The sequence below is a fragment of the Schistocerca nitens genome, chromosome 5 (assembly GCF_023898315.1).
Source record: "Schistocerca nitens isolate TAMUIC-IGC-003100 chromosome 5, iqSchNite1.1, whole genome shotgun sequence".
Classification (NCBI taxonomy): domain Eukaryota; kingdom Metazoa; phylum Arthropoda; class Insecta; order Orthoptera; family Acrididae; genus Schistocerca; species Schistocerca nitens.
The window spans coordinates 769,307,763-769,334,805 of NC_064618.1; the positions used below are offsets into that span (position 1 = coordinate 769,307,763).

At 44.3% G+C, this 27,043-nt stretch overlaps 1 protein-coding gene and 1 pseudogene across 1 annotated transcript in view; both read left to right on the plus strand.

The window, feature by feature from the left end:
- Positions 1-27,043, plus strand: part of LOC126260710 (hemicentin-2) — a 695,733-nt gene that overhangs the window by 43,072 nt on the left and 625,618 nt on the right. The window lies entirely within an intron of this gene.
- LOC126261014 (5S ribosomal RNA) lies at positions 11,053-11,170 on the plus strand (annotated as a pseudogene).

Consider the following 27,043-nt stretch of genomic DNA (forward strand, 5'->3'; position numbering starts at 1 on the left):
AATTGTGATAGAGAAGGCGAGTGGTCGACTTCGGTTTATTGGCAGAAAGCATGGGTCATCTATATACGAGACCGCATGTAGGACGCTAGTGCGGCCTATTCTTGAACACTGCTCGAATGTTTGGGATCAGTACGAGGTCGGATTAAAGGAAAACAACGAAGCACTTCATAGGCTGGCTGCTAGATTTGTTACCGGTACGTTCCAGCAACACGCAAGTGTTATGTACACGCTTCAGGAACTAAAATGGGGATCCCTGGAGGAAAGGCGGCACTCTTTTCGAAGAACACTACTGAGAAAATTTAAAGAACTGCCTTTTGAAGCTGACTGCAGAATTCTACGTCCTCCAACATATACTGCGCGTAAAGACCATTAACATACGTGAAAGTAGGGCTCATATGGACGCATATAGTCATATTTCCCTCTCTCTATTTGCGAGTGGTACAGGAAAGGAAATGACTGGTAGTCATACATCGTACCCTCCACCAAGCGCCGCACGGTGGACTGCGCAATATTTATGTAGATGTAGAGGCAGAGCATCGGTGGAAGCAGAAAAACTCGTCCTGACATAAAAAAAACTATACAAAAGGTGGCTAGTTGTTGTATTTGTTCAAATAATTTAATCCGTATCCTCGGCGCTGAATCGCGATTAACATGGATAAATTAATGTCAGCTGCATATCGGCAGTATCCTTTGAGGAGTGATGGTCCGTCTTCGACTGCCGATTGTGGTCTGTAAAGGGTGGTCAACTGGACCATGGGCGCATTATTGACGACGGTTAATAGTTTTTCAAAGCAGCAACACCCGCCTTGGCATTGCAGGCATTTGGTTACGAAATATAGGCTGTTTACAAGTATTTAACCCACACATTTTGCTTCAAGATATTGGAACACCTAATCGATTCATGTTTCATAGTGAGCAATCATAGGTAGGCATCCCACGACGATGAGGTCTCCTTGGAACACTAACCTAAATGTTCTATAGGACATGGTATTACGATCACAAGCCCAGAATCTGTTAACTGAGGTTTGTTTCTGTATCTCAGAATAATGTCGGTCTACAGCCCGTATAATTTTCACCCAAAAGTTTGCTGTCCCGTATCAGCATGTGTGGTTTACTGTGTCTATTCGCAAAATGGTATCTAAATAATGTAGATTATCGCCTCTTGTAAGTAACATTTCAATTGATTAAGTAGGTTAACTTCGTTTCTCAGAATACAGAGCTATTTAACCCATTTTATGAGCAGGAAATCAGGGAACGCATTGCCAAGGGGGGAGGGGGTACTTTGTGCCCACCTTTTGAAAATATTGGAATCTAATCAGTTACTTTTGATATAAAAATTTTGAAAAATAATGTTTACTGTTTTAATGAATTCTTCTGCAAGATTCCCTAACAGCGGTTTCCAACTTTTCTGTTACACTTAACCAAAAGTTTCAGTATCAGTGGCATATTTCAATTTCCCTTGTGACTGTCGCATTCAATATTTCCAGGTTCAGGGCCTCACTCAAACATCAATGTTTCTTTAAAAAGTACTTTCAGAGTGAAAGTGTGCTGCAGTGAACAAAATTTGCAATTATTTCTGGTGGTCATAGAGTCGATAGTACATTGTACTGCCGGCCGGTGTGGCCGAGCGGTTCTAGGCGCTTCAGTCTGGAACAGCGCTACCGCTACGGTCGCAGGTTCGAATCCTGCCTCGGGAATGGATGTATGTGATGTCCTTAGGTTAGTTAGGTTTAATAGTTCTAAGTTCTAGGGGACTGATGACCTCAGATGTTAAGCCCCACAGGGCGCAGAGTCATTTGAACAATTTTGTATATTGTACAGAAAGTGCGTTGAGGTGTCTGAGTGCTAAAAGGTGTCATTAGGTTCTGGATGCCACATCAGGACTCCTTAAAATGTATGTTATTAATGGAATTCAACAACTATTAACGTTTCTCGTTTTCGAATTTTTTCTGGGTGGGCATAGGATAACCGTACCTGACAATGCGCGTTAGGGCATATGCGTTGATATTGATGGGATTAATGTCCCATCGATATAGAAATTGCTTTAGATGGAACCCTAGAACATTTGGAGAACGTCGGAAAAATGCAGTTGTCAATAATGTAAGGGGTTGGCGTTGCGGTTAACAGTCTTAGCATATATTTTGGGAAGACGGTGATTCGTAGCCCCTAAATACTTAAAAAAATTATTTTTATAGATTACTATGAGCCGCTAATAAGCGTATTGCTACCTGCCGAGAGTTTCTGTCTGACCAACAATCAACGCATATGGCAACGTCGAAAGAACGTGACATACATTTGACTCCATGAATGTGAATGTTATGATATGCAAATAACATGCTCACAAAAAAGTGATAGAGCAGCTTAGATACCGTCAGCTGCACTGTCAACAACGAAAATAAATTTCGAAGGCCATATGAGTAACTGGAAGTGAAATAAGGGGTACGAGGCATTGGATCTAATGGCTTTTGTACAAATAACTGAAACAGCCGTACAAGATGATGCCGGCTTACGCAAAAAAAGTTGTAGGGGTTGTTAGGACGAGATTTTCTCATTATTTTGGCCTCTGGTGCCTCGTAAAAAATAACGAAATTACGATTTATTTAATTCATAGCCACACCACATTTATTTCAGCAAAAATACCGTCACAACAGTATCAACGTGCCAGTAACATGCAATTACCCAAACGTGCAATACGGAACATAAAGTAATGTAAAAATCTTCAGATGTAAAATTGCTGTGATGTGGTTGCCATCGCTGTGGAAGCAACTCACCATAGAGTCGTTGTGCCTCTTCGCAAATGCATTCGTTTGAAAACATACACGATGTGGATATTCCCCCATTCTTCATCAGGAAGCCTAGCCATACTGTCGTGTAGCAGTATTATCATACGAGTGGGAATCCTGGAAAAAACGTCCAGACGCCGATCCAGAAATACTATATGGAAGATTGGGGACGAAGAGCAAAGTGGAAATTGCTGCTTCATGAGTGAAGGGAATAAGCTTATTTTCAAACAGAACGCACAGAACATTCCGTCGACATCTGAGCTTTCGAGTGAGTATTTTCACCGAAATCAAACGACAAGCAATTACTCGCAAACAAGCCACTGGAGACCTCGTATCGCCTATGCTAAAATACACAGAAAATATCCCTGGACAACGTCTCAAATTTTTCCGATGGATTTCGGGTTGTCGTATAGAATCTCTCTAGTTCGTTTTATGAACAATATGCGTAGCCTGCTTTTGATTCTATGAACAGTATCTAGTGAGCTGTTATTCGGCTCTCATCCCTTACATGTAAAGTCCAGGGCTCGTTACGATCAATAAGATCAAGTTTGGTGACGTTTTCCAAGTCGTATGCTAGTGTGTTCATGTGCAAAGTTTAGTTCCTTAAACTGATTTGCTATCTTTAAGACATTAAATACAATTATATCTTGGACTACTAGTTCAGCAATAAACTGTAGGGAAACGGGCTAGTTGTTACACAGGAAACAGGTTGTAAGCGTATTTTGAGGTAACCGCTAGTAGCAATACACTTTCTTTCCCGTAGATGGTATCAATCTATAGTACAGTACGCTAGAGGGCAGGCAGTCGGTATTACAGAGAGTGCCAGGAGTGTTTTTTAATAGCGACGTAGCCTTTTTTATATGTTAGTGCAAGTGGCGTATCATGTGGAAGTCATGTCAGGTGAGAGATAAAATATTTAACATTTCTCTGTTCATTGATTCTCTGTTGATGCTTATAAATAAACGAATATGAAACATGTAATATTCAATTCTGGATACGAAAATGTGGAGCACAAACGGAAAAAAAATCTAAAGCTTAGTTCAACATGCCATAGACAAGTATGTCCCGAGCAAGGTCTAAAGGGCTTGGAAAGACTCACCGTGGTTCAATTACAGTGTCAGAAAACTTCTGTGAAGAAAGAGAGCTTCTGGAGGTGAAAACCAAGCAGACAAGCAAAAGCCGAACGAGGCTAAAATAAGAGTAAGTAGAGCGATTAGACAAGAATCCAGTGACTTTAAAAGCAAAATTTTGTCAACCGAACTGATCAGAAACCGTAGGAAATGGTTCAAATGGCTCTGAGCACTATGGGACTTAACATCTGAGGTCATCAGTCCCCTAGGCTTAGAACTACTTAAAACTAAGGACATCATACATATCCATGCCCGAGGTAGGATTCGAACCTGCGACCGTAGCAGCTGCGCGGATCCGGACCGAAGCACCTACAACCGCTCGGCCACAAAGGCCTGCTAAGCCGTAAGAGTTTTTGTCCTTACGTAAATTCAGTGAACGGTCCAAAGTCATTTATACAATAACTCAGTGACTACATAAGCACCGAAACCGAATGTAACTGAGAGAAGGCCGAAATACTGAATTCGGTCATCCGAAATCGTTTCAGCGCAGAAGATCGTAATGCGTCCCTCCTGCCAACTATTCCTCCTTTCAGTCATCCTGTTGTTGTTGCTGTTGTGGTCTTCAGTACTGAGACTGGTTTAATGCAGCTCTCATACAGTAAAGCTGTATGCCCTCGGGAAAAATTACGGCAATCATCCTGAGAACATCGAAATGGCAGATACTGAGAAGGCGATTGCGGAATAGAAAGGCAGATACAATCCCTTAGTAGTGGAAAGGCATCAGGACGAGGTGAGATACATGTAAGATTCTACAAAGACTATGTGAAAGAACTTGGTCCCCTTCTAGCAGCAGTTTATCGTAGTTCGTTGGAGCAACAAAGGGTATCAGCGAATGGAAAAAAAACCTCACAGATCATTGCTATTTACAAGAAGAGCCGTACCACCGATGCTCATAATTATAGGCCAATATCGTTGACGTCAATCTGTTGTAGAATTATGGAACATGTTGTATGCTCAAGGCGCTCAGGTTGATGCCGTGTTCCTTGACTTCAGGAAGGCATTTCACACCGTCCTGTACTACCATTTAGTGAATCAAAAACGATATTATCTAGTGTCGGACCAGATGTGCAACTGGATTCAAGCCTTACTTGCAGATAGAACGCAACACGTCGCTCTTAACAGAACAAAATGGGCAAATGTAAAGCTCATTTCCGGAGTATCCCAAAGAGATGCTCTTAAAGACTGTTCACAGATGATGCGGTTGTCTGTTCAGAAAGTAGCAACGCCAGAAGACGTTACGGACTTGCAAAATGACCAACAGAAGATTGCTGAATGGTGCAGGCACTGAAAATTGAATGTAACGTGAATGAATGTAGCATACTGTGCAGATATCCAGAGCATAAGTGAAATGACCACATACAAGAAACAGTAGGAAAAACAGACGCCAGACTGAGATTCATAGCAAGAATCTTAAGGAAATATAACTAATACACAAAAAAGTGGCTTACAAAGCGTTTGTTCATCGATAATTGACTGTTAATCATCATGCGGACGCTTATCAAGTAGGACTGATATGAGAGATAGAGGAGATCCAAAATGAGCGACGCCTTTATACAAGGCATGGTTTAGAGTCGGCACGACAGCTTTATTGAGATGATCAACGAACTCCAGTGGCAGACTCTGCAAGAAAGGCGTTGTGATTTACGGAGAGGCTTACTCTTGAAAGTTCGAGAGAGTACTTTCCGTGAAAAGCTCGACAACATATAATCTCCTCCCACATACGTCTCACGAAATGACGACGTTGAGAAAATTCCAGAAATTACAGCTAGTAAAAAGGCTTACCGGTAATGATTCCTCCAACTGCCATTCGCGAGTGGAACAGGGAAATAGGATCAACATTTCGAACGTGGTAGCAGTACAGCAACGGTTACGGAATAGCAGGTGTAATAGACAGTTGACTCATGTTTGCATGTAGCTGCTAAATTGATCTGGTATTTTATGACATTGGTTTTTCTGATGCGAGAAGCCCTTGATTCTAGAGGCCTTAACTTTTACATATGGACGACGTACAGACTGTTGCCGAAACATTTAATGTAGACATTGCTTTACTGAATGATGGATAATGTGAAGTTAGTTCCTTGTCCTTCTGAAGAAAACGGGTTAAAATCCGTTGAAACCATGGTAAATGTTAAATGAAAACCATCATTTATTGTAGCTGGTTGACTGTCTATTACACCTGAAGAGGGAGCCAGTTTGTGTTACCAGAAATATCCTCTGCCACACACCGTCAGATGGATTGCGGAGTGTTGATGTGATGTAGGGGCAACGTGTGGGACAATTTATGCCTATTTAGTTGGGGCTAGTTGCTATGGTGTAACAACCTGCCCAGTGTCACGCGCTTATTTTCCTTATGAAAGCAATAGGAGAAATTGCAAAAAGAATACAGATGTACAACGCCAAAAGAAACCAACTGTGAAGCAGCAAAAGCGCTAATGTCAGATTATCAGACATCGGTAAAAACAAAACTGACAAATTGCAGCCGGCCGGAGTGGCCGAGCGGTTCTAGGCGCTACAGTCCGGAACCGCGCGACCGCTATGGTCACTGGTTCGAATCCTGCGTCGGACATGGATGTGTGTGATGTCCTAAGGTTAGATAGGTTTAAGTAGTTCTAAGTTCTAGGGGACTGATGACCTCAGATTTTAAGTCTCATAGTGCTCAGAGCCATTTTGACAAATTGCATGTAAGAGTAAAACAATAATAAATTATGCAAAATTATAACATTTTTGATCAATACTTAATAGGCTACACTATGTTTAGCAACTTATGCTACGCACTGTGACGACATGCCCCGTTTTGAGGCAAATTGTTACAGTAAGGAAGACAGGAAACAATCCCAATTCAGTGATATTCCTGATAGCTGAGTGTAAGGGAAAAACTAGGCCGTGAATCTACAATAATGGTAATACATTCTGAGATATTTAGCCTTATAATAGGTATAAAAACTTGTTGTAGGAAAACTATTAAAAAAATTGAAACAACTAGTCCTGGTCTCCCCTATTTTAAATCGATACTACATAAATTTTTCGATTTCTTCAGAGATATTGTTATTTAAAGAATGGTATGAAGTGAACCACCACAAGTTTTTGTAACGTTTATTTACTCACTGACGACCGGCTTTGGTCTAGTGAGCATTTTCAAGTAACGAATTAACGCTACATTAATGCTTGTTTTGTAAATAAAACCGCCTTTTCTTTAAATTTTCAACTTGTTAAAAGCACCGTGTTCGAATAAATAGCTATATCTAGTCGCAAAAGAATAATAGTACACCACAAAAAAGAAGGAAAAATATGCTGAACTGTGTGAAAAAGTTCGGAATGAAAAATAGTGCTTATGTTTTGGAAATAGAGGGTAGGGCGACCCCCAGACCAGATGAGAGGAAACGCAGGTCACAGCAGACTATCCCACGCAACATGCCTTAGAGCAAGAAAAAGGCGAAACGCGCCTGGGAAAAGTAAATTAATTTAAAGCAAGTAAAGGCGGTTTTATTTACAAAACAATTGTACCTGTGCTTGCTGCGGTGCATGGTCTCGCAAACAAACTTGTTAACACTACACCATTCTATAGAATTATTCCTTGGTGTCAAATAAATAATTATGTAAACCTAATCTGTACTCTAGGATGGCAGTTTCATGAAAACTAGTTGTGCATGAATGAAAACACATTACAGTAGCTTTTCGTGGTTTCTGTGATAACATTTTACATAAACATAGAAGACATTACGTTTGTGAGGTGACATTACACTTGTGCGGTGTGGGATCCTTACCAGGTGGGATTGACGGAGGACATCGAAAGCGTGCAAAAAAGGGCAGCTCGTTTTGTATTATCACGTAGTAGGGGAGAGAGTGTGGCAGATATGATACGCGAATTGGGACGGAAGTCATTACAGCAAAGACGTTTTTCGTCGCGGCGAGATCTATTTACGAAATTTCAGTCACCAACTTTCTCTTCCGAATGCGAAAATATTTTGTTGAGCTCAACCTACATAGGTAGGAATAATCATTTAAATAAAATAAGAGAAATCAGAGCTCGAACAGAAATGTTTAGGTTTTCGTTTTTCCCGCGCGCTGTTCGGGAGTGGAATGGTTGAGAGATAGTATGATTGTGGTTCGATGAACCCTCCGCCAAGCACTTAAATAAGAATTGCAGAGTAGTCATGTTGATGTAGATGTACATAGAAGTCATTATTTAGCCGTGTGTACACATAATACTTTGCTATCAATGACACCTTTAGCTTTACAAGAACATTATTTTCCTGATATATGTGACTATTCACATTTGTGTAGGATGTCTGAACTGTGTGTTCCGTGATGAATGCAGTATTGGTTCATATTGTTCGAGGGAGAGAAACAGATGCAGTTATTTGTACAAGCCCGGACAGAAGTTTTATATGCAACGCGAACTGTAGCTTGGTACTGTTTGTTCTTTTCCAATGTAAATAAAAACAGGGACAGCCGTGTATACATGTTGCAGTACAGAAAATAAATTTACCACATGCACTGACACCAATTTACAACAGTAGTAATTGATAACCGGACGGGTGTAAAAATGTGACATAGTAACGCAATAACTGCATAGAGCACTTATTCTGAAAAGCAAAACCAACTGTTATTAGTGCCATACGCTGGTTTCGCAACTGTTTGCTGAATGAAAGAAATACCGCTCGGATTGTTTTTGAGAACCTGGCTAGCACATTACCGGATTCGCCGTATATCACTGGATTGGTAACATTTTAAATCCACCTGACTTATAGTTCTATCACTTGGGCGTTGTTTCTCTACAGCAAAAGGTAAGAGCTAAAGTCTGTCTGTACTTATATTCTACGTTCGTACGCCTCTACTTTTTCATCTTCGGTTATATACTATGCGCATATATCTATCATGGCAGTTTTCAGAACTATTTCTAAGCGCTTTGCTGTGTATAAGAGAGACCATTTACTGATTCCATGGCCACAGTACCCGAATTGCATAACAAATGGCCTGTATGTTCGGGCGTCAGAATGGGTAATTATACATCGTGCACGTGTCTGTACTGTGTCGAGGAGAACAACTGGTCCATTTAATTGAAATACTCTGAGATCGCTCTATGGGTACGCCAGGGTACTGCGTCTTCCTACCAATTGCCGGATACCTTGGTCGTGAGATGACAGCGATGTATACATGTTGCAATCGATCGTCCAATATAGTTTGAAACTGTGCCGTTGAGTACTTGTGCATCTGAAAGCCTAATGTGCACAACAAGAATTAAAGGGTACTTACACGAGAAACGACCTTTCTCATCCTCAGTACTCTATGTCCACAGCAACAAATGTGCCCCGTGGAATATCTTACCTTGTGCGCCTAACACTATGTGACATTTAAAAGAAATAAATAGACCCACACTAAAGGTAGGAAAGTAGAATCTTTCTGAATCGCAAGTTGTGGCACACAGAAATAACATTGTTTTTCTTAAGGTTGGTTGGTTGGTTGATTGATTTGGAGGGGTGGGCGGGATGGGGGGGGGGGGGGGGACCAAACTGCGAGGCCATCGGTCCCATCAGATTAGGCAACAATTGGTAAGGAAGTCGGCCGTGCCATTTCAAAGGAACCATTCCGGCATTTGCCTGAAGCGATATAGGTAAATCACGAAAAACCTAAATAAGGACGGCCTGACGCGGGTTTCAACCGTTTTCCTCCAGTATGCTAACCACTGCGCCACCCCGCTCGGTTTTTTAAGAACACTGAACATTACGAGGGCCTCTGATTAAACGTACATAGTCTCTTTCAGAATCACTGCTCTTTATCATAGTGCTTGACAGTCACTCTATTAGAACGAGCGACAACACACTGAGAATCCGTTTAAATACATTCTGGTGCGAAAATAAGGTCCACACAGCCCCTATTCTGTGGTACAAGTGTGCGTCACCTAACCACTCCTGATCTTTTCCCCATAACAGTGTCTAAATGGAGAACTGATGCGCAAAACTTTTGATGTGAGAGAGAAGCACGAAGAATTCTGCCGAACTGCTGCACACACACCAGAATGAATTTTCCCTCTGCAGCGTAATACGGATTGATTTGAAACTTCCTGGCAGACAAAAAACTGGAAACTTTGCTTTTTCACGTGAACGTGCTCTACTGACTGACCTCTCCAAGTACAATCCACGACCATCACAGCCTTACTTCATCAAACAGAACCTTTCTCCCACTTTTCCGGCGTACTTAGCATGTCTAACACTCCCTGGATCAAAGGATATTACGGAGAAAAGGGTTATGTACACCCTGTGGTATTGTTCCCAGAATGAATTTCCATTCTACAGCGGCGTGTTCGCTAATCTGAAACTTCCTGTTAGATTAAAACTGTGTCCCAGAGCAGAATTTGAACATGGGACGTTTGACTGTGGCGTGTAATTGCTCTACTGACTGATCTATCCAAGCACTAATAACAACACGCCCTCACAGCTTTACTTTCGACAGTACATACCTCTCTGCTACCGTCTAGCTTCGTAGAAGTTCTCCTGCATACTTTTCGGGACAAACATTTTCAGCCGCAGATTCAGGTTCAGATAAAAAAGAAAAACATGGAAAGTGCGAGTAGCACTCGAGCTCTGGGAGTTCCGTACAAACTTCATTATGTATCGGGGGATTCAAAAAGAGAGGATAAATTTCAATTGTCCGTTAAAGACAAACTATAAGAGACAGAAACACATTTCGTATATCACTGATAAGAGGAAGGTTTAAAGTTTTGAAATAGCTATGCTGTTGTTTTTGGTGTATGACGAATATCAGATAAATCATTTTGTGTTTCTGAACTTGCGCGAAGTCAATCCATTGTTCAGGAGCAACGTGCATTGCGACGTTGATTCTGCAAGAAGCCGCCTCTGCACAGGCAGATTTATGACTCGCATAGGCGAATCTTGGAAGTTGGTTGCAGATATGAAGGGAATGGCAGTTGTCGGCCACGCACGTCTCATCAATGTCGAGCGTATCCGAGATGCGTTCATTAGGGAGCCATTGGAAGTCCACAAAGCGGCAGGCCAGAAACTTCAGCTTCCTCAAACGACGGTGTGGCACCTTCTGAAACGACGTCTGCATATGAAGGCTTATGAGCTGCGATTGCTGCAGCAATGCAATTTCGTCCTGGCGACTATACGAGTAAGACAGCCAACGGCCTTGCCGCAGTGGTAACACCGGTTCCCGTCAGATCACCGAAGTTAAGCGCTGTCAGGCTGGGCTAGCACTTGGATGGGTGACCATTCGGTCAGCCGAGCGCTGTTGGCAAGCGGGGTGCACTCAGACCTTATGAGGCAAACTGAGGAGCTACTTCATTGAGAAGTAGCGGCTCCGGTCTCGGAAATTGAAAAACGGTCTGGAAAGCGATGTGATGACCACATGCCCCTCCATATCCGCATCCAGTGACGCCTATGAACTGAGGATGACACGGCGGCCGGCCGGTACCTTTGGGCCTTCATGGCCTGTTCGAGAGGAAGACTATAAGAGAAGTCACGAATTTTGCGTTTCAAAATGGTTCAAATGGTTCTGAGCACTATGGGACTTACCATCTGTGGTCATCAGTTGCCTAGAACTTAGAACTACTTAAACCTAACTAACCTAAGGACATCACACACATCCATGCCCGAGGCGGGATTCGAACCTGCTACCGTAGCGGTCAAGCAGTTCCAGACTGAAGCCCCTAGAACCGCACGGCCGCACCGGTCGGCCTTTCGCGTTTCAGTTTTGAAGGACACGGCAGAGGACACTTTTTTCGAACGACTCATTTTTTCGGACGAATCAACGTTTCATACATTGGGTAAAGTAAACCACCGTAGTGTAAGAATTTGGTGGATACAAAATCCTGACTTCGTCATCGAACATCAAAGGACTTACCGACACTGCATGTGTTTTCTACCGTTTCTGTTCACAAAGTTTGTGAAACTTTCTTTTTTTGGGGAGGTAACTGTGACTGGAACGTCGTACCTGGACATGCTGTCAAATTTGTTAATTCTTCAACTTCACGGAGATTCCAAAAATTTCATTTTTATGCATCAAGGCATCCCGCCTAACTTTTACCTTCAGGCGCGGCGTTATCGCCACAAATTCTCCATGTCATATTGGAAGAGGTAGACAGCTAGATCTTGTTCATTGCTTTTGACCTGCCAGGTCACCTGACCTCAAAACTAGCGACTCTTTCTTTGAGGGTACATTGAGTCTTTGTCCCGCCTATGGCACCTACTCTTCAAGAGCCGAGAAACAGAATTGCTGAAGCTATCGATTCAATGAAAAGGGACCTGTTGATCTGTGTATGGAATGAAATGATATGGACTACCGTTTAGATGTTTCTCGAGCATCGCATGGTGTTCATTTCCAGTATATTGTAAAGTATCTGCGCGAACATGGAACTTTGCGCCATGCTCGATCCAGTGACGCGCGCAATGTGTTTTTGTCTTTCATGGTTTGACTGTAGTAAACTATTCAAATCTATTCTTTCTTTTTGAGTCACTGTAGAGATACATCATTGTATAAGGTTTGAACGGCGGAAAAATGCTCGTATCGGAGCACAAAAATGGCGCGTATTATCCTGTTTAAAAGACTCTTATTGAAAAAAGAGGTACTAGCAACATCATTCCACCTTCGCCAACAACTTTTAATTTTTTCCCAAAATATTTTGACACGCGAACATATTCGCGTTCTTTTTAACATGCAACTAACCTCCCACTTCCATACGCTCCGGTAACTGTCACTCGCTCACACCTACTAGTCCATCACTGTAAGTCGCTCATAACCATCCGCTCCCATTTGCGTATTCTGCCTCACTCATTAAGCCCAAATCACGTGTCTGCCACTGACTCCTGCCTCACAGCCACGTTTTCCTTCGTTTCGTCCTGACGCTATTACCTTCTCTCACTGTCACTGTGTTCCTCTTGATGTGTCGTTCCCACTTTTTCTGCCTCTTCTCCCTGCCATTATCTCTCTCTTCCTCGTTTTCGCTGTCATAGAGCGTCTCTCAGTACTTTCTCCGTGTCTTTATTCATCTCCCAGTGGCCCTGGTTTCCTCACTCTTTTCGTATCACTGTTCCGTTATTGCCAACTACGTTCCATTGCCACTGAGTCGCTTTCATTTCTCTCCCACTGCAATGTCTCCTTCGCTATTTATATATCACAACCACTTACAGTTTTTATTAATTTTCCGTATCTTTCCCACTTCCATTGTCCCCTTCTCTTTTAGTATAGAAACAGCACGAATATGTTCTCAAACCAACATTTTCGCGAAAATTTTTAAAGCTGCTGAAGAAGGAAGAATGAGGCAGTTAGTACCTCACTTTTCAGTCAGAGTCACTTAAACAGAAGAACAGTCGCCTTTCTTGTGTTCCCACGGGAGCGTTTTTCCGGTGGTTCCCTTCTTTTCCTTACCACAGCAGGTCAAAATTGGTTCCAATGGCTTTGGGCACTACGGGACTTAACTTCTGAGGTCGTCAGTCCCCTAGAACTTAGAACTACTTAAACCTAACCAACCTAAGGACATCACACACATCCATTCCCGAGGCAGGATTCGAACGTGCGACCGTAGCGGTCTCGAGGTTCCAGACTGTAGCGCCCAGCACCGCTCGGCCACTCCGGCCGGCACAGCAGGTCATTTCATTTCTATGAAAAGAACTTTACGGAAACTAAAGTTTTGATAATTTACTTACCTGAAACTGAAATAACTTAATATTACACCTCAGACCATATTTTTCATATGCTTCAGTTTTACAACATAGGTTTCAAAAAATGGTTCAAATGGCTCTGAGCACTATGGGATTCAACTGCTGTGGTCATTAGTCCCCTAGAACTTAGAACTACTTAAACCTAACTAACCTAAGGACATCACAAACATCCATGCCCGAGGCAGGATTCGAACCTGCGACCGTAGCAGTCGCACGGTTCCGGACTGCGCGCCTAGAACCACGAGACCACCAGGCCGGCAACATAGGTTTCCCAAAACCCAACTGATGATAACAGAGACGCTTTACAGCATGTTTCTCCGTGTTAGTCACTTCATAAACCGCGTTTTCAACTTATACCGGTTTTAAGATGGTCATTTACATGTAGAGGTAGGGTAACTCGGAAACTCTGTATGTAGCACAATATATATAGCACAGTTAATTACTCCAAGATGAATGTTTTATTCTCTAGCATTTATCTAGAAGTGCCGTCTTCCCGTACCGAGGAACAAAATCGAGCCATAGGTAGCAAGACGTTCATGCACGAAAAATGGATATAATTTTTACGGTATATATATATATTGTGCTACATACACAGTTTCAAAGTTACCCTACCTGTACATGTAAATTACCTACTTGAAACCAGTATAAGTCGAAAACGTAGTTTATAAAGTGACTAACACGGAGAAATATGCTGTCAAGCGCGTTTTCGTTGTCATCAACTGGGTTTTGGTAACCCTATGTTGTAGTACTGAAGCACATGCAAAGTTTTTGTGAATGTAAAATATGGTCTGACTTTTCAAGTTTTCTCGAGACATGGAGCTTAGAAATATACCGTAAAAATTTTATCCATTTGTCGTGCATGAACGTCTTGCTACCTATGGCTCGATTTTGTTCCTCGGTACGGAAAGACGGCACTTCTACATAAATGCTAGAGAATAAAACATTCATCTTGGGGTAATTAACTGTGGCTGCTTGTTATCGAGATTTCGTATCACAGAGGAGCTTACACGCGCATTTCAATGGGAATTTAAGAGAAAACTGTACCTCTGTGCCTCGGAAACGGATAAAGACAGCAAGAAAATTTTCAAAGTTTTTCGAGATCGGGATGTTAGGAATATATTGTAAATATTTGTCATTGCTGCACATAGCCGTCTTGGAGTCCCTGCCTAGGTTTTAGTAGGAAAAAATGGTAAAAAGCCCTTTTCGATTCTATTTAAGGAGCCTTATATGAACGAAAGGTGCTTCCATAATCCATCAAGGCCCACCATAGACCATATGAAATACACAAAGAATCAACCGATTTGCTCCATTTATGTAGGCAGCAGGAAATGTGTGATATTCATACCGTGATCCTGTATTGTAGGTTAGTGACACTGAGACGATTCTTCAGTTGGATAAACGGGGTATTCATTTTAACTGAAGAAACTGAAATATCTCGAAACGTACACATCGGGTCAAAAAAAGTTACCAATTTGTCTAGGAGGGGGACAGCCAATGATACCACACTCGAGCCACCACTCCACGCTGTGCAGGGGTGGCAGCGGGAGAGGGGGTGGGGACAGTCTTGAAATCTTAAACTGAAACCCAGATACGACTCTACTGCAAAATCTGCATACGTTTCACTTCCTGGCAGATTAAAACTGTATGCCGGACCGAGACTCGAACTCGGGACCTTTGCCTTTCGCGGGAAATCGCTCTACCAATTGAGCTACCCAAGCACGACTCACAAACCGTCCTCACAGTTTTACTTCTGCCAGTACCTCGTCTCCTACTTTCCCAACTTTACAGGAGCTATCCTGCGAATCTTGCAGAACTAGCACTCCTGAAAGAAAGGATATTGTAGAGACATGTCTTAGCCACAGCTTGGGGGGTGTTTCCAGAATGAGATTTTCACTCTGCAGCGGAGTGTGCGCTGATATGAAACTTACTGGCAAATTAAAACTGTGTGCCGGACCGAGACTCTAACTCAGGACTTTTGGCTTTCACGGGCAAGTGCTCTACCAACTGAGCTACCCACGCACGACTGACGCCCCGTCCTCACAGCTTTCTCATTCTGGAAACATCCCCCAGGCTGTGGCTAAGCCATGTCTCCACAATATCCTTTCTTTCAGGAGTGCTAGTTCTAATCATCTTGTGGTGCAGTTCTTCTTGAAGTCTCCGTGCTTGCTAAGAAAATGGGATGAGAAGTTCCGCCTTATGCTAGACAACTTCTTTGTTTTGTTTCACCCATACATGTTTCAGCACTTTTGTGCTGTCGTCAGTGGGTTCTATTTTTTATTTTTAACTGTAAATTTGTTGGTAACATGTTAACATTTGTGTTGTTTACAACATTATGTAGAAGTTGCATTTATAACTTAAATGACGAAAAGTGGGTGTAAGCATTAGTTAACATACCTTACATGATGATATTGTCCATTTATTTTGGTAGCTGTTCTGCTACATAATATACAACTTGTCATCTGCAATCAGCAAAACGTAAGTTATTTTTCTGTTTGTTATGCATTTACGAACGGAAATAAGACTGTATCACGTTTTCTGTCTGTAACTCACAGTTTTCAAGTTGTGGAGCGTTCTCCTGTGTTGTTGGCGAAGTAAATAGGCTTACTTCTTTGCCTATGTTCGCGTGGCAATGCACTTTTTCCGATTACTCAAAATATAGGCGGAGTTTTCACTGCCATTACGGGTTGATGTGGCTGTGTGGCATTCATTTGTTTCGTATCGTGTTTTGCTGGGTGAGGCATGCGAGTTTGCATTGTATTTGGCGTCAGTGGTGTGTGGTTTGTGTGGGTTTGCATGTGTGTGATGTGAGTGTTGAGTACTGGGGGCAGAGAGAGAGAGAGAGAGAGAGAGAGAGAGAGAGAGAGAGAGTTTTTTTTCTCCTTAGTAGTTTTGGTGTGTGGTGTGGGTGTTATTTGTATAGTTCTTCTATTGTGGCGAAGAGTGTTTCGTTGCACAGTGATGTGTATTCATAGAGTACTTTCTTTCCTTGGGCTATTGATTTTTATATGTGATAGTTTTCTTCTATAGTTAATTTTTGGTATAGGATGCTGCTAGTTTTTAGGGTGTCAAGGTCAGTTTCTACGTTTGTTGGGTGGTGGTTGTGTGCTACCAGGTGGTCTGCAAATTCTGAGTGTGTGCTATTGCTTTTCAGTGCTCTGAGGTGTTCATTATACCTGGTTCTGAAGGTCCTACATGTTTGGCCCACATATTTTGCAGAAGACTAGTTCTGCAAAATTCGCAGGAGTGCTTCTGTAAAGTTGGGAAAGTAGAAGAAGAGGTACTTGTAGAAGTAAAGCTGTGAGGACGGGGCGTGAGACGTGCTTGGGTAGCTCAGTTGGTAGAGCACTTGCCCGTGAAAGACAGAGGTCCCGAGTTCGAGTCTCGGTCTGGCACAATGTTTTAATCTGCCAGGAACTTTCATATCAGCGTACACTCCGCTGCAGAGTGAAAATCTCATTCTGCGTACGTTTTTTCTGAAGCAATGTCTGCGTTCCGCCACAGATGTGGGTGTAATCGGAGGCTTAGAAATGGATACACTATCGTAATTTACGGCGTGCTAGTCAATGGTCCCTGAATATCCAATGGCACGTGGTACCCCACCTCCACGCTGCGAGGGCAGGCAGGCTAGTATTTCATAATCTGTAATTGGAAACGCCACTCGCAACGTCGTATTCATCCGACATATCGAACAGAGGAGTACTCAGTATGCCACCACGGCGTGTAGCGAACTACGGCGTATCATAACAGGCAGTATACTGCGACCGGAGCTCACGTATCATGCAGACGAATAAGAGATAGCGTCTCCAATTATTACAGTACTGGCGTAGTGTTTATTACCTGCACCCCTACCTAATCATTTGGACAACAGACGTACAAGTGGACGATAAATGTAGCAACCACGGAAGAAACAAGTTAAATGATCCTGATTTACGGTGAATTTAGGAGAAAAGGTGAGGTTACTACAATGACATTTTCACTCTGCAGCGGAGGGTGCGCTGATATGAAACTTCCTGGCAGATTAAAACTGTGTGCCGCGCCGAGACTCGAACTCGGGACCTTTGCCTTTCACGGCAAGTGCTCTACCAACTGAGCTACCCAAGCACGACTCACGCCCCGTCCTCACAGCAGACGAGGTACTGGCAGATGTAAAGCTGTGAGGACGAGGCGTGAGTCGTGCTTGGGTAGCTCAGTTAGTAGAGCACTCTCCCGCGAAAGGCAAAGGTCCCGAGTTCGAGTCTCGGCCCGGCACACAGTTTTAATCTGCCAGGAAGTATCAGGTGAGGTTGCTGTTTCCTTGTATGCTTGGCGTTTTCCATAGAAAGCTCGCTCTCGTTCGTTCCTTTACAAGGTAGGGAACACCTTTGTATCTGCCGACAGTGTACAGACCGGCAAAAGGAAACGAAGCAAACGTGTTAAGGAGAAGCTCGTGAAACAACTGTACTAGCGGCAGTGCACCACAACCTACGCATAAGCGCCCGGAAATTACACCGAAATTGCGGTATGTCCGTAGTTGGTTCAAATGGCTCTGAGCGCTATGGGACTCAACTGCTGAGGTCATTAGTCTCCTAGAACTTAGAACTAGTTAAACCTAACTAACCTAAGGACATCACACACATCCATGCCCGAGGCAGGATTCGAACCTGCGACCGTAGCGGTCTTGCGGTTCCAGACTGCAGCGCCAGAACCGCGCGGCCACTTCGGCCGGCTGTGCGTAGTTAATTTTATCGCAATACTGCATCGTCGTAAGTGTCATCCATACTTAGTGTCACTGCATCAAAAACTTCATGGTGACGATTTCCATTACCGGGTAGTGTTTTGTGGATGGGCACGTCAACAAATGCAAACGATCCCGATGTTCCTTGTCGAGGTACTATTTTCCGACGAGTCTACATTTGCAAACCATGGTAGCCCTAACCAGCATAACATGCATTACTGGAGTATTGACAGTCCCCGGTGGTGACGGTACGTTGACCATCAACGTCCCTTTGTCGGTTAACGTATGGTGTAGCATCATGGGGAACAAACGTATTCGTATTCTATCGGCGGCACGTTGGGTAGACGAACGTATTTGGAACAGGAACATACCAATACTATAGCAACGTGGCTTCAGCATTACGGTTGCCTGGCGCATTACGCAATTGAAGCACGGGAGATATTAGACCGTGTTTACTCTGGTATGAGGAGCGGCAGAGGTGGCCCTATTAATTGGCCCGCTAGGTTGCCGGATGTGACGTCCCCAGATTTCCTTCTGTGGCGGTATTTAAGAGATAAGATGTGTCAGCAAGTGCCAACATGTCGTGAAGATATGGTCAATCGTACCACAAACGCCTGTGCTGACATATCCGCAGATAGGCTTCTGTCCTGTGTACGTACGGTCATTTGCAAACTGATAACTAACTGTATTAAAGTTTGCGGTACTACATTTGAACCCTTACTATAATTGGAATAGTAGAGTACCGTTCGACGCGACCCACTGCCGCAGTGGCGCGTCGAGTTGTCCTCTGTTTGATATGTCGAAGGAATACTAAGTTAAGAAATAATGGCCTATACAACCTCCGCAGCGTGGAGGTGGGGTCCCATGTGCCATTGGTTTTCAAGGGCCATTGAGCAACATGTCGTAAATTACGATTGTATACCCATTTTTTTCATCCGATTACAGCGCAATCTGAGGCGAAACGAAGATATGCTTCAGACAAAACGTATGTAGATTTTGCCGTAGACTCGTAATCTGTGTCAACAAACGGGATTCCCCATCGAAGATTAAAGAGTTGCACGGGGCAAATTATTCTATGTGCTTGCCCATGACTAAAACTGATAAAAGTGATCAAGCAGCTTACGACGTACTACGGCTTGGCAATCCGACGGCATTCCAATTTGGTGGAACAGATGAAGATGGCAATTTGGGCAACGTATTTCCACAAGTGTTCGACGGATGACCACCCACAACACCGAAATTGTCCCGCTGGGGAGTGGCGCATTGCAGAGGCTACCGGACATCTGGACGAATAACAACACGACCAGCCACTCCCCGACCGTACGACCGTACGAGCGGCTTTGGAGCAGCGCAGGATGGCCCAGATCGAGCAGATCGCCCTCTATGAGGAAGAGAAAGGACTAGTTTATGGGCCCGGAATAGCAGAATGAACGAAGGTTGCATAATATTGCATTTATATGTAGTCAAAACTTTAAGCGCGTTTTTCTCGAAATGACTTTTTTTTTATCGCGCGGTATGGTAACTTCATATCTACTGAACCGATTCGTATAATTCTTTGTTTCCGACGAAGCTAACTTAATTGTCTAGGAGTAGTACCACTTTTATTGCGATCCATCAACTATAAATATTTTTACTTGGCCGACGAAATAGGAAAATCGACGAAAAAAACCTTTTTTTTAAATGGCCACCATTTTGTTTCCTACGGTCCAAATAATTTAAGCGAAGTACAAGTCCTAAAGAATTTTATATACTTCGGTATCGTCAACTCAATTTTCATTTCAGACGAGACAGCTGACCTGTGACATACCGCGCGTGGAGATCTACATCGAAATTTTGTATCGTTCCGACGGCACTTCCGCCTATCTATTACACATCCCTAGAAAATATTGTCAAAGAACATGCTTCTTTAGGGCCAAAGGTAGTAAACCTCCCCTTTATAGTCTATGGGAGGGGGGGGGCGAGGGGGGGGGGGGCACAGTGTAAAATGCTTTTCGGAAATTTAGAAATATGAAATATGTCTGTTTCCCTTCGTCCACAGTATAGTTTGAGATGTACGACGAAAGTATCCATTAGGACGGTGCGGAGTAATTTGGCGTTAATGGGCAATGGAAGCAGACGAACGGGGAGAGTGCCGTTCTAACAGCACGACATCGACTACAACGCCTCTCTTTGGTTCGTAACAAAGGCGGTCAGATGAATGCCGATTTCAGTTGGTAAATAATGATTGGAGGGTTCGAGTGTGGTGTTGACACCAAGGAGCCATGGGTCGAAGTTGTCGACAAGGCACTGCCCTAGCTGGTGGTGGCTCTTATAATAGTGTAAACTGTGTTTACCTAGAATGGACTCTGTCCTTTACTCCAACTGAACCGATCATTTACTGGAAATGGTTATGTCTGGCTACTTTGATATCACTTGCAGTCATTCATAGATATTATGTTCCCAAACAACGATGGAATTTTTGTGGCTGACAAATGTGATTTAGACGGGCCGCAGTTGTTCGCGATTGGTTTGAAAAGCTTTATAGACAGTTCGAGCCAATGATTTGACCAGCAAGATCCCCCGACGTGAGTCCCATCGCACGTTTAGGACGCAATAGAGATGTCATTTCGTCCACAAAATCCTGCACCGGCAACAGTTCAATTTTGGACGGCTATAGCGGCAGAATGGCAACGGCCTTGCCGCAGTGGCTACACCGGTTCCCGTGAGATCACCGAAGTTAAGCGCTGTCGGGCGTGGCCGGCGCTTGGATGGGTCACCATCCCGCCGCCATGTGCTGTTGCCATTTTTCGGGGTGCACTCAGCCTCGTGATGCCAATTGAGGAGCTACTCGACCGATTAGTAGCGGCTTCGGTCAAAGAATACCGTCCTAACGGTCGGGAGTGCGGTGTGCTGACCACACGCCCCTCCTTATCCGCATCCTCCTCGGAAGATGACACGGCGGCCGGACGGTCCCGGAAGGGCCACTTGTGGCCTAAAGACGGAGCTTTTTTTTTTTTTTTTTTATAGCGGCAGAATGGGTAAATACACTCCTGGAAATTGAAATATGAACACCGTGAATTCATTGTCCCAGGAAGGGGAAACTTTATTGACACATTCCTGGGGTCAGATACATCACATGATCACACTGACAGAACCACAGGCACATAGACACAGACAACAGAACATGCACAATGTCGGCACTAGTACAGTGTATATCCACCTTTCGCAGCAATGCAGGCTGCTATTCTCCCATGGAGACGATCGTAGAGATGCTGGATGTAGTCCTGTGGAACGGCTTGCCATGCCATTTCCACCTGGCGCCTCAGTTGGACCAGCGTTCGTGCTGGACGTGCAGACCGCGTGAGACGACGCTTCATCCAGTCCCAAACATGCTCAATGCGGGACAGATCCGGAGATCTTGCTGGCCAGGGTAGTTGACTTACACCTTCTAGAGCACGTTGGGTGGCACGGGATACATGCGGACGTGCATTGTCCTGTTGGAACAGCAAGTTCCCTTGCCGGTCTAGGAATGGTAGAACGATGGGTTCGATGACGGTTTGGATGTACCGTGCACTATTCAGTGTCCCCTCGACGATCACCAGTGGTGTACGGCCAGTGTAGGAGATCGCTCCCCACACCATGATGCCGGGTGTTGGCCCTGTGTGCCTCGGTCGTATGCAGTCCTGATTGTGGCGCTCACCTGCACGGCGCCAAACACGCATACGACCATCATTGGCACCAAGGCAGAAGCGACTCTCATCGCTGAAGACGACACGTCTCCATTCGTCCCTCCATTCACGCCTGTCGCGACACCACTGGAGGCGGCTGCACGATGTTGGGGCGTGAGTGGAAGACGGCCTAACGGTGTGCGGGACCGTAGCCCAGCTTCATGGAGACGGTTGCGAATGGTGCTCGCCGATACCCCAGGAGCAACAGTGTCCCTAATTTGCTGGGAAGTGGCGGTGCGGTCCCCTACGGCACTGCGTAGGATCCTACGGTCTTGGCGTGCATCCGTGCGTCGCTGCGGTCCGGTCCCAGGTCGACGGGCACGTGCACCTTCCGCCGACCACTGGCGACAACATCGATGTACTGTGGAGACTTCACGCCCCACGTGTTGAGCAATTCGGCGGTACGTCTACCCGGCCTCCCGCATGCCCACTATACGCCCTCGCTCAAAGTCCGTCAACTGCACATACGGTTCACGTCCACGCTGTCGCGGCATGCTACCAGTGTTAAAGACTGCGATGGAGCTCCGTATGCCACGGCAAACTGGCTGACACTGACGGCGGCGGTGCACAAATGCTGCGCAGCTAGCGCCATTCGACGGTCAACAGCGCAGTTCCTGGTGTGTCCGCTGTGCCGTGCGTGTGATCATTGCTTGTACAGCCCTCTCGCAGTGTCCGGAGCAAGTATGGTGGGTCTGACACACCGGTGTCAATGTGTTCTTTTTTCCATTTCCAGGTGTGTATTTCTACAGGAGACTTCCAGGGATTTGTTGAGTCCACGCCCCTTCGTGTTGCTGCAGCACGCAGGGCTGAAGTAGGACTGACACGATATGTGGAGGTATCGCGTGACTTTTCTCACCTCAGTGTGCACAGACACGTACACACAGTCCTGGTTTCAGGCGGCAGACGAGCAGCCGTTACTGATCGCAAAGCCGCAAAAGTTAACTCGAGACTACCGAGCAGGACAATAAGCAATCACTTGGTGGAAACTGGCGCTTTTCGTATGGATTCCTTCCGCACTTCACCGTCTTGCGACAAACCTGCAATGCTATAAACAGCAGTAGGCCGACCGTCATATTCTAACACGATCAAATAGTGTATGTTTAATAGTTATATTCAGAAAATCCATACAATGATGCAACGAATTATGGATTTTAGTAACATATGCAGTCAAAAGTAAATCAGTTACAACTGTAAACATACTATCTTATTTACTGAAGGCTGAAAATAACGAGAAACTACCGTGTTTTATTTGCCTCACACTCACACTTCCAGAACCCAAATGATGAACGTCTTCTCGTTCCTATTTGCTATTTACAAGAATCAGAAGATGGGTGTGTAGTTATAAGCCATTATGTTTTTAAAGAAACTGGAAATTGCTTGTAAAAGTATTTCGTGATTCTTGAGAAGAAAGTACCACTGGTTAAGAAGTTGGCCTGAATATAACTTCAAATATTTATCATAACATTCTTTATTTTGAAGTTGGTCATCTGCATTCAGTTTTGTTATCACCTGTGAGTAACTTTTTCACAAGCTCGAGATATTGAATGTATATGATTATCCACTGTGCACAACTACCCAACTCTCCATTACAAGCTACGAGGCTCCCAATGTATAATACTTTCTGGAGATCCATCTGCTCCAGAAACTATCACAAGAATCCACTGTTGGAGAATGGATGGAAAGAAGTGTAGGGCTTCAAGTCCCGTCGACGACAACTTTGTCACACACAGATATTCGATGTTTTCATTCGTTTCCAATGTGCGGTAACCAACCACTAAAGTCGCACCGTGCAACATCCAAATCCCGTCCGGTTTTCAGCTATAAATCTCAGTCCTCAAGGCTGTAAATAGCCTCACCTCCTGTTGTCGACGATTTTGCGTTCATCCTTCGTTAAATTTGAAGGAAAGGCCACATTAGCTTTTCATGTGAGCCTCGAAATGACGCAGGCACGCGTCGCCCATCAAGGAGAACATTGCGTGCAGCTTGCAACACGCGCGTATGCAGATGACCCCGCGGCAGCGCGCAATGGAGGACGGTTAATTAGCGACGTGACCGCTGGCTGCCTGGCACCGCGGTAATCATTCACGCGGACGTCAGCCACAATAATGGAGCGCCGCGCCGCCTGTCCACCTGTTGTGTGGATCAGCCCACACCCCTCCCGGCCGTATTTCACGCGCTGCCGTAGCTTTTCCTCACAGCCCCCTTGATATCTGGAGGTCGCTTCGTTCGCCCCGGACCGTTCCGCTGCTTAGCCGGTGAGGGCACACTGCCGCTCCCATTGAAATACCTGTCGCCAGTGACCGTCGCCTTGTTAGATGCAGGATCAGTGGGCGTTTACTTTTCATCACGTTTACCGGAGGACGAATCACTGCCTTAAAGTTGCAAATAGTTTTCTGTTCCGGATAAACGCAGTTTAAGTGGCCCATGTTTCTGAAATAAACCGCTTTCATCAGTATACTAGTGTGGCCCCCAGGTAGATGCCGTGTTTCTTGACTACCGCAAGGCGTTTGATACAGTTCCCCACAGTCGTTTAATGAACAAAGTAACAGCATATGAACTATCAGACAAATTGTGTGACTGGATTGAAAAAAAAAATGGTTCAAACGGCTCTGAGCACTATGGGACTGAACATGTACGGTCATCAGTCCCCTAGAACTTAGAAGATTGAAGAGTTCCTAGATAACGGAACGCAGCATGTCGTTCTCAATGGAAACAAGTCTTCCAAAGTAAGAGTGATTCCAGGGGTGCCGCAGGGGAGTGTCGTGGAACAGTTGCTATTCACAATATATATAAATGACCTTGTGCATAACATTGGAAGTTCACTGAGGCTTTTTTTCGGATGATGCTGTAGTGTATCGAAAGGTCGTAACAATGGAAATTTGTACTGAAATGCAGGAGGATCTGCAACGAATTGACGCATGGTGCAGGGAATGGCAGGTGAATCTCAATGTAGACAAGTTTAATGTGCTGCGGATACACAGAAAGAGAGATCCTATATCATTTAGCTACAACATAGCAGGTCAGCAACTGGAAGCAGTTAATTCCATAAATGATCTGGGAGTAGGCATTAGGAGTGATTTAAAATGGAATGATCTTATAAAGTTGATCGTCGATAAAGCAGATGCCAGACTGAGATTCATTGGAAGAATCCTAAGAAAATGCAATCCGAGAACTAAGGAAGTACGTTACAGTACGCTTGTTCGCCCACTGCTTGAATACTGCTCATCAGTGTGGGATCCGTACCAGATAGGGTTGATAGAAGAGATAGAGAAGATCCCACGGAGAGCAGCCCGCTTCGTTACAGGATCATTTAGTAATCGCGAAATCTTTACGGAGATTATACATAAACTCCAGTGGAAGACTCTGCAGGAGAGACGCTCAGTAGCTCGGTACGGGCTTTTGTTGACGTTTCGAGAAGATACCTTCACCGAGGAGTCAAGCAGTATATTGCTCCCTCCTACGTATATCTCGCGAAGAGACCATGAGGATAAAATCAGAGAGATTAGAGCCCATACAGAGGCATACCGACAATCTTTCTTTCCACGAACAATACGAGACTGGAATAGAAGGGAGAACCAATAGAGATACTCAAAGTACCCTCCGCCCCACACCGTCAGGTGGCTTGTGGAGTACGGATGTAGATGTAAATGTAGATGTACATGCATAGCGGAGCGGTTTGAGAGCTAGCGTCCGCCGTTTTCTGGTATGAAATAAACGCACTTTCAACATATCACTTTTTCAGGTGGTCATTTTGAACAATGACGCCCTGTTTGTTGCGGGTGAACGTATTTTATTTTGAGAAGGGTGAGGTCCCCTTCTTCCCGTATCTGTATGTAAATGTTTTACTGACGTATATACAGCTGAAGATGTGATCTGAAATCCCGAAACCTGCCGTGTTCCTGTAGAAGTTCACATACAGCTGAAAGCGGTTTATTTCGGAAACACTGGTAAAGCACTTTTTTCGTCCGCCTACTACATGGCCTCCCTACTCCATAACATTTTCATTAACCGCTGTAGTCTGTTCTTTGACAATAATTCGTTTTCCTCTGTTCCGTAGAAAATCCCACATGTGTATGTCCATCATTCTCTAATTAGACCTAATGCAGAATATTTTCCACAAGTGAAATGTACATCTGACTGTAATTACAGCACTGGTAATAAGATCAGACTGTGAGATTTTCATTTCAGACACCTTACAAACTGTCTTACGTATGAGGGTACCATTCTACAAAAAAGAATACTAGGGTTAACGTTAGCCACCAAAGTGGCAGTGTTTAGTAACGTCTTAATACCATCATGTATCGGCTGCAGTTGCCATGGTCTAGGGAGTGGTGTTCTTTAGAACCCCACCACCGCTTACATTTTGTATAAAAATCATCAACAACAGTGACCGAAGACTTCCGCCGTAAGAAGTCACCCTCAACAGCCAACGGCCTTGTCAAAGAGGGCAGAGGAGCGGACAGAGGTTCAGGGCACTCTCTTGTCCTTAGGATGGGCAACTGCCACTAAAATGCGGAAGAATCAGCAATGATAAAGGGCATGAGGATGCTGAAGGCAATGAAAACCACTGCATTAAAGACACATCATGTATATCCCCAGGACACGTTGCCTGTGATTGAAAAATTGTCATGATGATCTATCCATTGACAAAAGACTCCACACTAATTCCCAGTTTTAACTCCGGCGGGGGCGGGGGGAGGGGCTTCTAGGGGGGGAGGTGACCATGAGAAAACCAGTGAATAACCAATGAAAGGATAACACCCTACGATTCGATACTTTTAATGTCAGAAGTCCGAACAAAGCTGGGAAGCTAGGAAATCTGATAAGGGAAGTGCCAAGGTACGGTCTATAAGTGGAGGTCAGTGAAGTGAAATGGAAAGAAGAAAAGGATTTCTGGTCAGATGAGTAAAGGGTAATAACAACAGTAGCAGAAAATGGTACATCGAGAGTAATATTCGTTATGAAAGGAAAGGCAGGACAGAGAGTAAGTTTGAACAGTTCAAATGGTTCAAATGGCTCTGAGCACTAT